This window comes from Mauremys reevesii, linkage group 1 (assembly GCF_016161935.1).
Source record: "Mauremys reevesii isolate NIE-2019 linkage group 1, ASM1616193v1, whole genome shotgun sequence".
In the NCBI taxonomy this organism is placed as follows: Eukaryota; Metazoa; Chordata; order Testudines; family Geoemydidae; genus Mauremys; species Mauremys reevesii.
In genome coordinates this window covers 19,658,871-19,671,320 of record NC_052623.1, presented here as the reverse complement: position 1 = coordinate 19,671,320, position 12,450 = coordinate 19,658,871, and the positions used below count along the sequence as shown (strand labels likewise).

The 12,450-nt window shown below is 47.7% G+C and overlaps 1 long non-coding RNA gene across 1 annotated transcript in view; it reads left to right on the top strand.

The window, feature by feature from the left end:
• LOC120397354 overlaps nucleotides 1-12,450 on the top strand; it is a 128,951-nt gene that overhangs the window by 106,709 nt on the left and 9,792 nt on the right. The window contains exon 4 of the long non-coding RNA XR_005593745.1: nucleotides 9,035-9,175. This is a non-coding gene — a long non-coding RNA (uncharacterized LOC120397354). The remainder of the gene's footprint in view (nucleotides 1-9,034; nucleotides 9,176-12,450) is intronic.

The following is a 12,450-nucleotide window of genomic DNA, read 5'->3' as shown; positions in this document are numbered from 1 at the left end:
CCTCTGCCACTCACAAGTGGGTGACTTGCCCGGGTAAATTCAAGTGCAGCAGTTGTAACACGCCCACATCTCATCTCTAATATGCAGTAAATAAACAGTCCCACAACATACAACAGCAATGAAACAGCAGAGATGGGCCCCGATTGAGATGCTGGATCCAAACTCCCTCAGACTTTGCAAAAGATTGGTTGGGCCGCAATCCCCTGAAGCTCTTAAACCGATGAGGGTACGTCTGTACTGCAATGTAAGCCCAGGGCTCAAGCCTAATCCCCTTCCCATCTACACACAAATCACACTAACACAGGACTCTGACCCAGGGTCCCAAGACCCCACAGGACTGGAGGGTTCAAGCCTGAGTCAAGCTGGGACCCAGGGTTCAAGCCCTATTTCTTTGCAGTTTAGATGCAGCCCCACTGGACTCGTGATCTGGGTGTCTGCCAAAGGTATCCCACAATCCCATGGACAAACTTTCTTTATCCTCTGGACAGTCAGGTTGGTGGACAGTCAAGCCTCTCCACACTGCACCACTGAACAAAGGTCTAGAGAGGCCACATTTTGGGAGGGTGCTAGGAAGTTGGGGATATGGGTGATTACACAGCATCATGAAGGCCTGAGTCCAGATGCTGGTGCCCAGGTTGGGACCCAGGGTTCAACAATTCCTCACAGGGGTCACAAATGAGTATAGATGCTCAAGCCCTAGGTTAGCAAACCCAGGGTCTGCTAATTCGAGTTCTACTAACCCTGGGCTTACGTTGCAGTGTAGACTTACCCTGAGTGACTTTTCACCTGTGACAGTCCCATTTAGCTGGGTGGGAATAGTCACATTAAGCACACGCAGAGATGTTTGCAGGATCGGGACCTTGGTTTATGTTTTGTGACTCAGTTCCATTTCTGCAAGATGGATCCTAGTTCCTTGAACTATGGGCAGATTCAGATGTGAACTTTATGGCTTGAGCCCAACTCTACTAAAAAAGAACTGGGCAGTGCTGAACTCTAGAAAGATGCTCGCTGCAGAATTCTGGTGCATAATGGGAGGAAGAGCAAGCTGGAGTCATGGGAAAAGCTGGATGAACACAGCAAAAGAAGATTCAGTGAATAAATTACTCACTGGAAAATGGTGAAATCCTATATTCACCGCATACTATTTGACCAGCTCTGCTCATGGGGCCTTGACTGTGTAGAATGTTCCAGGTGTTGTCAAATCTCCATCCAACTTGACATGAGGTCGCTCTGTGACAAGCCATTCTGCCAACTTTCTGTGAGCAATGAGATCTAAAGACTCACCTGAAGACTTAACATCTCAATAATTTATTACTGGGCTTGAGACTTCATCCAAATCGTTATACTCCACTTATATCCGTCTTTTAGGCTGGTGGAGGACTCTTATTCCGACTATTGAAAACAGAGCTGTTCAGAACTGACCCTATGCCTCCCTTAAAAGAGCTGAAAGTTCACTATTTCAGAGCATGGATTTACATAGAGTGTGGGCTGGTTTGGAGATCAGGATCAAAGAGAGTCAAGAGAACTTTTCCCAAGAGAAAACATGTGGACAATAGAAGGGAGTAAATTTACTATACTGGTAAATAATATCCTCTTATTGTGTTTGCCCATGTTGTCTATTTACACATGATATGGTTGATGAATGTAAAGCTCTTCCAGAGTTCAGCCAAGAGGATTCATTTTTGCTCTGAGATTTCATGTTTAATGCAGACCATATCTATTAACTAGAGAGTTAGGCTTTCAAAAAGACAAACAAAAAATAATGTATTCCCTGGTTCTTTAAAACATTTTTTTGTTACTGCAGTGATCTTAATATCTTTCAACATTGTTTAAAAAGAGGGAATTATTTATTGTTTCTAGTCCATTAGCGCTTAGAAACTACAGCTGAGACCCCGCATTGTGCCAGGCACTGTACAGTAGGTGCAGTCCCTGCACTAAAGAGGTTACAGGCTAAATATACAAGACATACAGAGAGTATCGTTATTATTCCTGCACATAGAGGTTAAGTGACCTGCCCACACAAGAAATCTGTGGCGCAGCAGGAAGCACAACCCAGCTCTCCTGCATCTTATGCCAGTGCCTTATTCAGAAGACTCGTTCCTCTCAAGAAAGCAAGGGCACAGTATTAGCATATTGCAGCACTGTACTATGCATATGTGATTTGTGAGGGATACACAGTGAGTCACATGAATGTTCCCTCTGAGAACGACTATGGGATGCTAGGCCGGACTCTCCACTGGTAGCCTGTAATTTAGATTGCCACTGCATTGGCCTTCAGTCTGTGTTGGCCTTGACATGGAGAGAAGAGGGACAGAGCTGTCTTGGACATGCAGAGATAATCTGTAGCAGGTGGCAAGGGAAATGAAGTTGTTGTGTGGGTATCTAGCAAGAGAACTCACAGACCATAAAAGTTTTCCAGGTTCTTAAAGAAATAAACAGTATTGCTGACCCTTCATGAGTCTTGCCCCCCAAAATCATGAGATCGGTTGTACAGGCAACTTTACTTCTGGCATTTCCTAACTTTTGAGTGTTTGACTTTGCAACCTTCACATTCTTCTAACATGACTTTTGGGATGTGATTATTATTAATAATAATTGATTCACAGGTGTCTAGGTAAGGTGATATGTATTTGCTGCTGCCACTGCTTGATTTTTGGAAATCAGAAATAAACCATGCCCCTTTGGACAGACTAGTCCATATTTGTCAATTCCAAAGATTCTTGCTTCTTCCTCTGAAGCAGCGGGTACTGGCCACAGTTCAAGATAGACTACTGGACCAGCTCCCTGGTCTGATGTGGAACGGCAATTCTTATCTAAGGTGTCCAGAAAGCCCTCGTTACTGAAGTTTCTGAGGATCTCACACTCTTTTAATTTCTCATAAATAAGGCTAAGATTTAGTCATGATGTTTACTATACAAATACCCCTGACTAAAACTGAGCAGCTCCTGTGGCCTGGGGGTGCTACTGCTCTGGGGGGCCCTGGGACACCGCTGCTCTGGAGGGCCCCCGGGGGCCGACAGACAGCCCCTGCACTGCTCTGAGGCCCTGGGGACCGCTGCTTTAAAGGCCTCTGGGGCTTCCCCTGGGACCTCTGCTGCTCCGGCAGCCACCAAGGCCAGTGGCACTGGTTGTTGCTCGGGCGGCTCCGGGGCCAGTTGCCTGAGGCCACTCTAGCAGCCACCCTAGCAGCTGGTCCTGGGGTCTGCTGCCCCAGCAGCCTCCTCAGTGGCTAACCCTGAGACCTCCCCAGCAGCTGGGCACCCCTGGGTCAGCCACGCTGGAAGTCATGGAGGTCCTGGAAAGTCACGGAATCTGTGACCTCCATGACAGACTCGCAGCCCTGCTCATAACACCCCTGTGAGATAGGGAAGTGCTACTCTCTCCCTTTTACAGAGGGGTAAACTGAGGCACAGAGAGGCTTAATGATTTGCTGAAGTCTGTAGTAGAGCAGGGATAGGAACAGGGTTTCCTGAGCACCAGGCTAGCCCTCTAACTCCTAGACCATCCTTCGTCCTTATGTATCTAGCAAAACAGCAGGGGCTATATCTCATTGCTGCATGAGGGGATTTCTCCAGGTAGGTCAGTTGAAGGTTCTAAAGCTCAGCAGGATTGAAGGTGCTTTAGAAATGTAAAGCATTATTAATAATAATAATTGATCACACAGCTCCACTCTTAATTTAAACAAGAAGGACTTTTATAATCTCTTCCACCTTCTGAGCCCTTCGAGCAATTTACCATTTGTCAAGAAGAATTAGTGGGAGATGTAGCTGCTTCTTCTTAGCAGTGCAGATTCAGGGACATCCCAGAGATGGATGGGAATGGAACAGAACTGAAATAAATCTCTCACATTCAAAGCTCTAAATTCCATTCTCTCGATTTAATCATATAGAGATTTATTCCAAGCCATTAAAATCCTGTTGTAGAGTCAGTGAAAGATGTTTGAAACCTGAAAGCAGAGAGTTTTTCCTCAGTTTGTAATCTCAGACCCAACTGTGTAACTGCACGCATTTGTTATACCTTGAAGTTACCACTCTAGATTCTGGTAATTCATTAGTCTTCAATACAATCAGTGTTTATTGTCTCTGTGTATTACTAAGCCTATGTATGCAGGGATTAATCTAACCTAATCAATATTTCCTACAAAAACAGAATATTAGAAGACATTAATGTTACAAAGTCAAACATACATTCAGAAGTCAGGAAAAGCCAGAATTGAAGTTGCTTGTTCTGAAACCTTTATTTATTTATTTATTGCTGAAACTTAATAAATAAAATAAAATAAAATTGAGTCTGAGGCTGAGACTCAACAGTGAAAATTTCAGCCCAAATGGTTAAAGTCGGATGGTTATAAGCAATTAAAAACGGGCGCTTATAGTTGGATGTGTCAGGCAGCCTTAACTACAGGCTTTGCTCTGCATTCAGCAGTAGTAATACAACATAATATATAATATATTGATTATTTGTATTGCAGTAGTGCCTAGGACCTGTAGTCATGGACCAGAACCCCATTGTTCTAGGCACCTTGCAAACACACAACAAAAAGATGGTCTCCACCCCAAAGACCTCACAGTCCAAGTGATATACTATATAGCCTTCACAATATATAATCATATAATACCTCATTTTTCTATTTCTCTTTGGCCGTTTCACACAAAAGCACACCCCTCCCTGCATCACTGAGCCTACCTCTGATATTACATTACATTCCCACCACTCAGGGGGCAGCAGCAGGAGAAAGGGCATAGAAGTGGGAGGGTGAAAGACAGAAGAATAGTTATAGGATGAAATTTAATAGTGACACGTGCAAGGTCATGCATTTAGGGATTAATAACAAGAACTATGGTTATAAGCTGGGGAGGCATCAGTTGGAAGTAACAGAGGAGGAGAAGGCCCTCGGAGTATTGGTTGATCACAGGATGACTGTGAGCCGCCAGTGTGATATGGCGGTTAAAAAAGCTAATGCGGTCTTGGAATGCATCAGGCGAGGTATTTCCAGTAGAGAGAAGGAGGTGTTAGTACCGTTATACAAGGCACATGTGAGACCTCATCTGGAATACTGTGTGCACTTCTGGTCTCCCATGTTTAAGAAGGATGAATTCAAACTGGAACAGGTTCAGAGAAGGGCTACTAGGATGATCCGAGGAATGGAAAACCTGTCTTATGAAAGGAGACTCAAAGAGCTTGGCTTGTTTAGCCTAACCAAAAGATGGATGAGGGGAGATATGATTGCTCTCTGTAAGTATATCAAAGGAATAAATACCAGGGAGGGAGAGGAATTATTTAAGCTCAGTACCAATGTGGACACAAGAACAAATGGATATAAACTGGCCATCAGGAAGTTTAGACTTGAAATTAGATGAAGATCTAACCATCAGAGGAGTGAAGTTCTGGAACAGCCTTCCAAGGGGAGTAGTGGGGGCAAAAGACACATCTGGCTTCAAGACTGAGCTTGATAAGTTTATGGAGGGATGGTATGATGGGATAGCCTAATTTTGGCAATTAATTGGTCTTTGACTACTAGCAGTAAATATGCCCAATGGCTTCTGATGGGATGTTAGATGGGGTGGGATCTGAGTTACTACAGAGAATTCTTTCCTGGGTGTCTGGCTGGTGAGACTTGCCCACATGCTCAGGGTTTAGCTGATCGCCATATTTGGGGTCAGGAAGGAATTTTTCTCCAGGGCAGATTGGCAAAAGCCCTGGTGGTTTTTCGCCTTCCCCTGCAGCGTGAGGCACATGTCATTTGCTGGAAGGTTCTCTGCACCTTGAGGTCTTTAAACCATGATTTGCAGACTTCAATGGCTCAGACACAGGCTTGATACAGGAGTGGGTGGGTGAGATTCTGTGGCCTGCGTTGTGCAGGAGGTCGGACTAGATGATCATAATGGTCCCTTCTGATCTTAAAGTCTATGATTCTATGATCATGCCTGTGCATTTCTTTTCTTTGTACAGAGCAGCTCCTTTTAATGATAACTTCACCACGAGAGCCCCTGTGTGGCTGGCTCTGGGCTGAATCGTGGCCCCATGCCCTCTGCCCATACACAGGGGTTGTTCACCATAGCGGTCATGGAAGGCAGGGACTCCTGGCAATACCCCCTTCTGAGCCAACGCCTCCCACATTTGAGGCAGTGCTGGCTTCCCCAGATATAAAGGAGGTGGTGGCCGCTTTGCACCACCACATCCTCCCTTCCTGGCAGGCTTTTCCCCTCAGAGGGCCTCTGTCTGGGAATGAGGTTTGCTGCCAATTTTGAAAATTTGCCATCTCTGCCCTGTTCAGAGGCACTCAGCTTTTGATCTCATTCCCAGCAGCACACCTGAGGGACCTCTGTGGCCCACCATGCCCTAGCTATAGCCATAGCCGTTCCACACAGCTCTCTTGGGAACAGAGGTATGTGGTCAAAGGAACAGACACCACATGGCTTGGTCGCATGTGCCAGTCACGCAGGTAGACTAGAGCCTGCTGCTTGCCCTGCCCTGTGCCATGAGGGGCGATGCTTTGTGGGAGCTGGCTGCTGAAGAATTGGCTTTAACCACTGGGGTCTGTGGAGTTGGCAACCGCTGGCTGGAATTGGCAGGGAGGCCACCTTATTTCACAGGGTGAGTTGGACAGCAAAGGAGCAAGCAGAGTGTCCCAGCACAGCCGCGCACACAACGCACGAACCAAGACCATTGGAAGGAAACCGGGCGGCGGGGGTTCCAGTGCTGGCAGTAGCCGCCTGATCTCAATTTACTCCTGAAGAGTTTTCTAATAGCATCAGCGAAGGCTGCGCACGCTTCACTGAGAGTCCTGAAAGTGTTTATGGGATGATTTGTGCGGAGCAGTTTCTCCGTTTGGACAATTCTCACAGTTCTGTGTGGGCAGGGACTAGGACCCAGCAGCTGCTGCTGTTTCACTGACTCCACAGAGGCATATGGAGCAGGTGGGCAGTCCAGGATGGGGCCAGTGGGTTAGGAAAACACAAAGTGGGATAACTGGGTGAAATTCTCTGGCCTGTTTTCTGCAGGAGGCCAGACTCAACGATCTAAGGGTCACTCCTGGCTTTACAATCGATGGATGCCACGTCCAAACCGACATCTGTCTCCAGAACCAGAGCCAAACGGAAGTTGTCTTAAAAGTTCTGAACTGTTCAGAACAGGGTTCCCCCCCCTCCCTGTGCCTTCTGATGCGAACACAAGCAGAAAGTGTGGCACTGCCACAAGAAATAACACCCTGAGAGTGGGTCAGACCCTGAAGTCCATGCTGTGCTTTTACCCAGCCCTGCTGCCTGGATCCACGGCACTCCTCTCCACCTGCCAGACACAGACTCCTCTGCTGGAGCAATGCTGATGGGGCCCTCTTAGAGCACTGGGTCTTGGAGTCAACACCCTCTGAGATACACAAAGACTGTTCAGACCTCCGCAAGCTAGTATTTCAGACTGTCTGCAAATTCAGGCAGACATCACTGCATTGGTTACACTTGGATCACATTTTCAAGCTCTTCTTTACAGCCAGGAGGGTTGGGAACTTAAAGCTGAGGCCCCGGTCTACACTAGAAAAATGATATTGGTATAACCACGTAGGTTAGGGGTGTGAGTAGTTAGTGAACTAGTTTTACCAGTATAAGCCCTAGTGTGGACACGTTCACCCAAATAAATGTGCCTGACATACATAGGTGCCGACTCCATGAGTGCTGAGCACCCACCAGCAGCCCCCTTATCAACATCTCTCCCACCCCCTAAGTGCCTCCTGCCCTTAGTGGCCCCCGCCGATCAGCTCCTTCCCCTCCCTCCCAGTGCCTCCTGCCTGCTGCAAAACAGCTGTTTCATGGCATCAGGAGGTGCCGGGGAAGGAGCGAGGGGGCAGTGCGCTATGGGGAGGGGTAAGAAATGAGCAGGGAAGAGGCAGGGATGGGGCAGGAAGAGGCATGGTGGGGGCAGAGCAGGGGAACAGGGAAGCAGGGTGGGGTATTGGGGGAAGGGGTGGAGTGGCGGCGGAGCCTGTGGGGAGCACCTCCCAGCAGATTAGAAACTCGGTGCCTGTGCTTTTATACCCATATAACTATGTCCACACTAAAGAGGATTGGCTGCTTTAGCAGTATAATTCAAATGGCAAAACTTGCTAATGTAGACAACCCCTGACATTCTGATGTAATCACATGACTCCAGGAGCTTGGGCCCTAGGCATGGGCCTATAGTGTCTATGTCTTAATCCTGTCCCGCCTTACTGAAGTCACTGGGAGTTTTAACTGAGTAAGGATCTGAGTAAAAACCAAAGGAGGCCTTCAGGGCTTGGCCCAGAATTTCCAGGTGTGACTGGAAGTGGGAGGCACCATCACTCTCAGGAGAGATCCTGTTCTTGGAGGATTTACCGTCCAGTTTTGCTGAAGAGGGGCCAGATTCTGAAATCCCTCCTCACGTTGAACAGCGCCTTACTCAGGAAGTGCCCCACTGAAGTCAATAGGACTATGCGTGGAATGAGGTATCATTCAGCATGAGCAACCCAGTTAGTCCAAAACAAATTTGAACTTTGAACCCTTTAGAGGGTTACCTGCAGTGATGAGCTGCCAAAATCTCAACAACCGGTTCCCTATAAAAAGTTCTGATTTAAGGGGAGGAACGGGGGAGGGGCCGTGGGAGAGATCCTTGTGGGTCTGGGGGCCCCTTCAGGGCCTGGGTCAATTGCCCCACTTGCCCCCTCCCCTCCCCTCCCCTCTGGCCAGCCCTGGAGCTTGCAGCAGCCCCCCCACACACACACCTTGCTGGGCCATTCAAAAAGTGGCAGCAGGATGACTCCAGAGCTCAGCTGAGCTGCCCAGATGATGCTGGCGGCTGGCCACGCTGCAGCTGGGGGGAAGCGGGGGAAGGGCCGGGGGAGCCTCAGCCTCCCCAGCTGGGAATCCTGGGAGCAACAGGATGGTCCGGCCCGCGGACCGGAGTTCTTTGCCCACCCCCTGGCGCTTTAACAACCGGTTCTCCACGGAGGTCTAATTTTAGCAACCGGTTCTTGAGAACCTGTGGGAACCTGATCCAGCTCACCACTGGTTACCTGTCGTAGGTGGACATGATTACTGATGGCTTGGAACAGGAGCTGTGGAGAATAGATGCGGTGGCACCTGATTGGTACCTAATCCTTCTTTTGCAATGTGATGGATATTGCAGAGTTTGGAGACGATGAGTGGCAGCAGCAGCAGAACTGGTTAGTATTCCTCTTCGTCTAAGATGCCAGGTGTCCTTTATAAGCTCCCTTACCCAAAATACCCACAATCAAGGCAGTAGAAGACAACTGCCTCAAGCTATTGTGTATGAAGGCAAGGCTCTGCCAACAAAACTAGCACCATCCATGATGTGATGTTAGACCTGACTTCGCCTGCATCACCTATTATAGCTCAGCTGGTCCCCACAGGCCACTCACTAGAACACATACCAGGCAAGATCCCAGAAAAAGGTAAAAGCCAGAAGAAAAGAGGAGGTGGAGTCATGCCTCAGCTACAGAAGCCAGAGCCCACCAATGCATCCACATGGTCTGCATGGATAAGGACAAGTTCTTAGGACAGATCTTCAGGTACAGACCACTCAGGGGACCTGCCGTACAGTATGGAGCTGAAATTCCCCAGGTTTGTTGCTCCTGGTGATTCCAACATCCCTATAGATAATATCAAGGGCACCATAGCATCCGAATTCCCCCAGTCTCCAGTGCACACACTGTATCCCAGCACTAAGGGGGTTAAGTGTAAGAATTCATCATACTGGAAATTAGTTCATCATAAATCTCTTTGTTATAACTCCTGGCATGTCCCGGTAATCTATAAACGGGGGGGGGGGCGAAGCAAACAAAGAAAAGAGAAGTGTTGCTGCTGCTAGGTTTTATTGTCTCCCTCAGCATCTGGCACATTTTCATCAGGAACCAGCCCTGAAAAGTTTTGATCTGGGGGAAGCAAGTCAAAACAAAAGATATCCTTGATGAGTGCTCGCGGTTTGCTCGAGCAGCTGCAAGGAGAGAATCACCCGGTTGAGGGTTTAGTTCAGAACAAAGCAAGTATTTCATTCCATGCCTGTGAACCCACCAAACGGAGAGAACATCCCAATCCCCACCCCACCTAGGAACTTTATAATTATTAGTTGTATTACAACAGTACCTAGAGGCCCTAACTGAATTGGGATCCAGTTGTGCTAGCGACTGTACAACTGCATAGCACAAGTCCCTCCCTGCCCTGAAGAATTTCTAGTCTGAATAGATAAGACAGAGAAAAGCTGGCGACATCAGTATTATCCTGTTTTTACAGCAGGAGGACTGGATGCACAGAGAGACGAAGGTCACCCGGGAAATCTGTAGCCAAGTGGGGAATTGGACAAAAGCAGAACTTGGGCTCAGATCTGCAGAATAATCTGGCCCTGAAAGTGAACGTTTTTGGAAGTGTTGCCAACTCTTGTGATGTGATCGTGAGTCTCGTAACATTTGGGGTGAAAGCCTGGCCCCATTTAAATCAATGGCAAAAATCCCCTTGACTTCAGTGGGATCAGGATTTTATCCTTGGTGTTTTCCTTAAAGCCCCAGCTCCCAGAAGCAATTGATCATGTGACAACCTCAGCTTTCATTTTGTATGAGAAAAGCAAGTTTCTAGCCTTCCTGGTTGCAGAGACCTGAAAACGTGAAGTGAGCACGCCCTCAAGGCTCAGAAACTAGGAGGCAAAGAAAAAGAACCCATTTATTTCGTTTAAAAATCTCATGATTTATAAGCCAATCTCATGATTATTTTGGGCCTGACTCATGATTTTGAATGCTTGGGATATGTGATACTGTTTGAATGACAGGAAGCAGCAGTGCAGACACCCCAGTGCTCTCCTGCTCTCTGCTTGTCTTCAGGCAGCAGGGGCAGCTCCAGGGCCCAGCACACCAAGCGTGTTCTTGGGGCGGCAAGCCGTGGGGGGCGCTCTGCCGGTGCCGTGAGGGCAGCAGGCAGGCTGCCCTTGGTGGCTTGCCTGCGGAGGGTCCGCTGGTCCCGCGGCTTTGGCAGACCTCCCGCAGGCAAGCCGCCGAAGGCAGCCTGCCTGCCGTGCTTGGGGCAGCAAAATGCCTAGAGCTGCCCCTGTCAGGCAGCTAAGGTTTGTACCTTGGTTTGAAGATGTACATGTGCTACTCCACCCGTGACAGTTTCCCTTCCGACAGCAGTCCCTCCACTGTGTTTTCATCTCCCCCCGTTATTTTACAGATACCACGTGGCATCTGCTACTTTCAGGGTCTCTCCTCTTATTAGTGTCCTTTTAGAAGCAACAGATTTTAGTAAACTTCTGCACCTCACAGTTATGATTATAAAAGTGACTGTAAAAAGCTTCTTATTTACCATAAATGATCTCCGAGGCCCAGATATTTAGACGTTGCTGCACTCAGCATCACAGTGCCTAACTGATTTAGGGGCCTAAATCTTATTTTTAAAGGGGGGTTAGGCACTTGGGCATTTAAATTCCATTGACAATTGTGGGATTTAAATTCCTAAATGCCTAGAACCCTTTTGTAAATGAGATTTAGGCTCTTAAAGCAGTTAAGTGCTGCAATGCTGAGTGCAGCAACACCTAATTAGCTTTAAAAATCTGGGCCCATGTGCCTTTACTTAGCATTATGAAAGCATCTTGTAACTTTACGAGCCCAGTGTTGAATGAGACTTATGTCCTAGGCACATGATCTCGGACTGCTAGACCCAGCCATCCAGTTAATAAAGCTCTAGGTGCATTGTGGATCGAGTCTTACTGCAGTCCTGCAACATCTCACTCATTTCAAGGCAGCTTTTAAAATACCTTCCTCTTCTGATGCAGGATTTTACAGTGTCTCCCAACACAGCATTTGAAATCTCTCTCTCTCTCTCTTTCTCTTTATGCTCCCTCATTGAAACTGTCACAGCTTAGCAGCCCTGCTTCCATGTCCTCAACATATACAGTAATTCACTGACGACCTTTGCTCCTGCTAGCACTGCGGAGCCACGAAAGCTGCACGAAAGGGAACCAGATCCTATTCTAGTTCATGCACCATACACAAAACCGTCTGCCAGGTTCGGCGCATAGGACTTTTATCAGCAGCGTGATATAAGAGGCAGAAAGAACTCAGCTAGTTTTTCATATGGCCAGGCTGAGGGCCAAATGCTTCCTGCCCTAGCTGAAATTCCAACTGACGCCATTAGAATCCTCCAGCTTGTTTATATTAGGTTTCTTCTCTCTTTGTTTCTACTTATAGGAACTGTAGGGCTGGGACCAGTAGAGCTAACAGATCTCTTGCTCTGTTCCTTGTGCTAGTTGCCCAATGAAACCTGTAGGATTGGAACCAGGTGAAAAATTTCAGCTGAATGTATTGGGTAAAATCGTGGCCCCATCAAAGTCTATTTGACCCCTTATTTCCAGTAAGAGTGATGCACAAGGACGGGGGTTAAGGAGTCTCTACTTCCCCTGCAAAGAGCAGGGCACAATGCTCAAGAGGCTGCT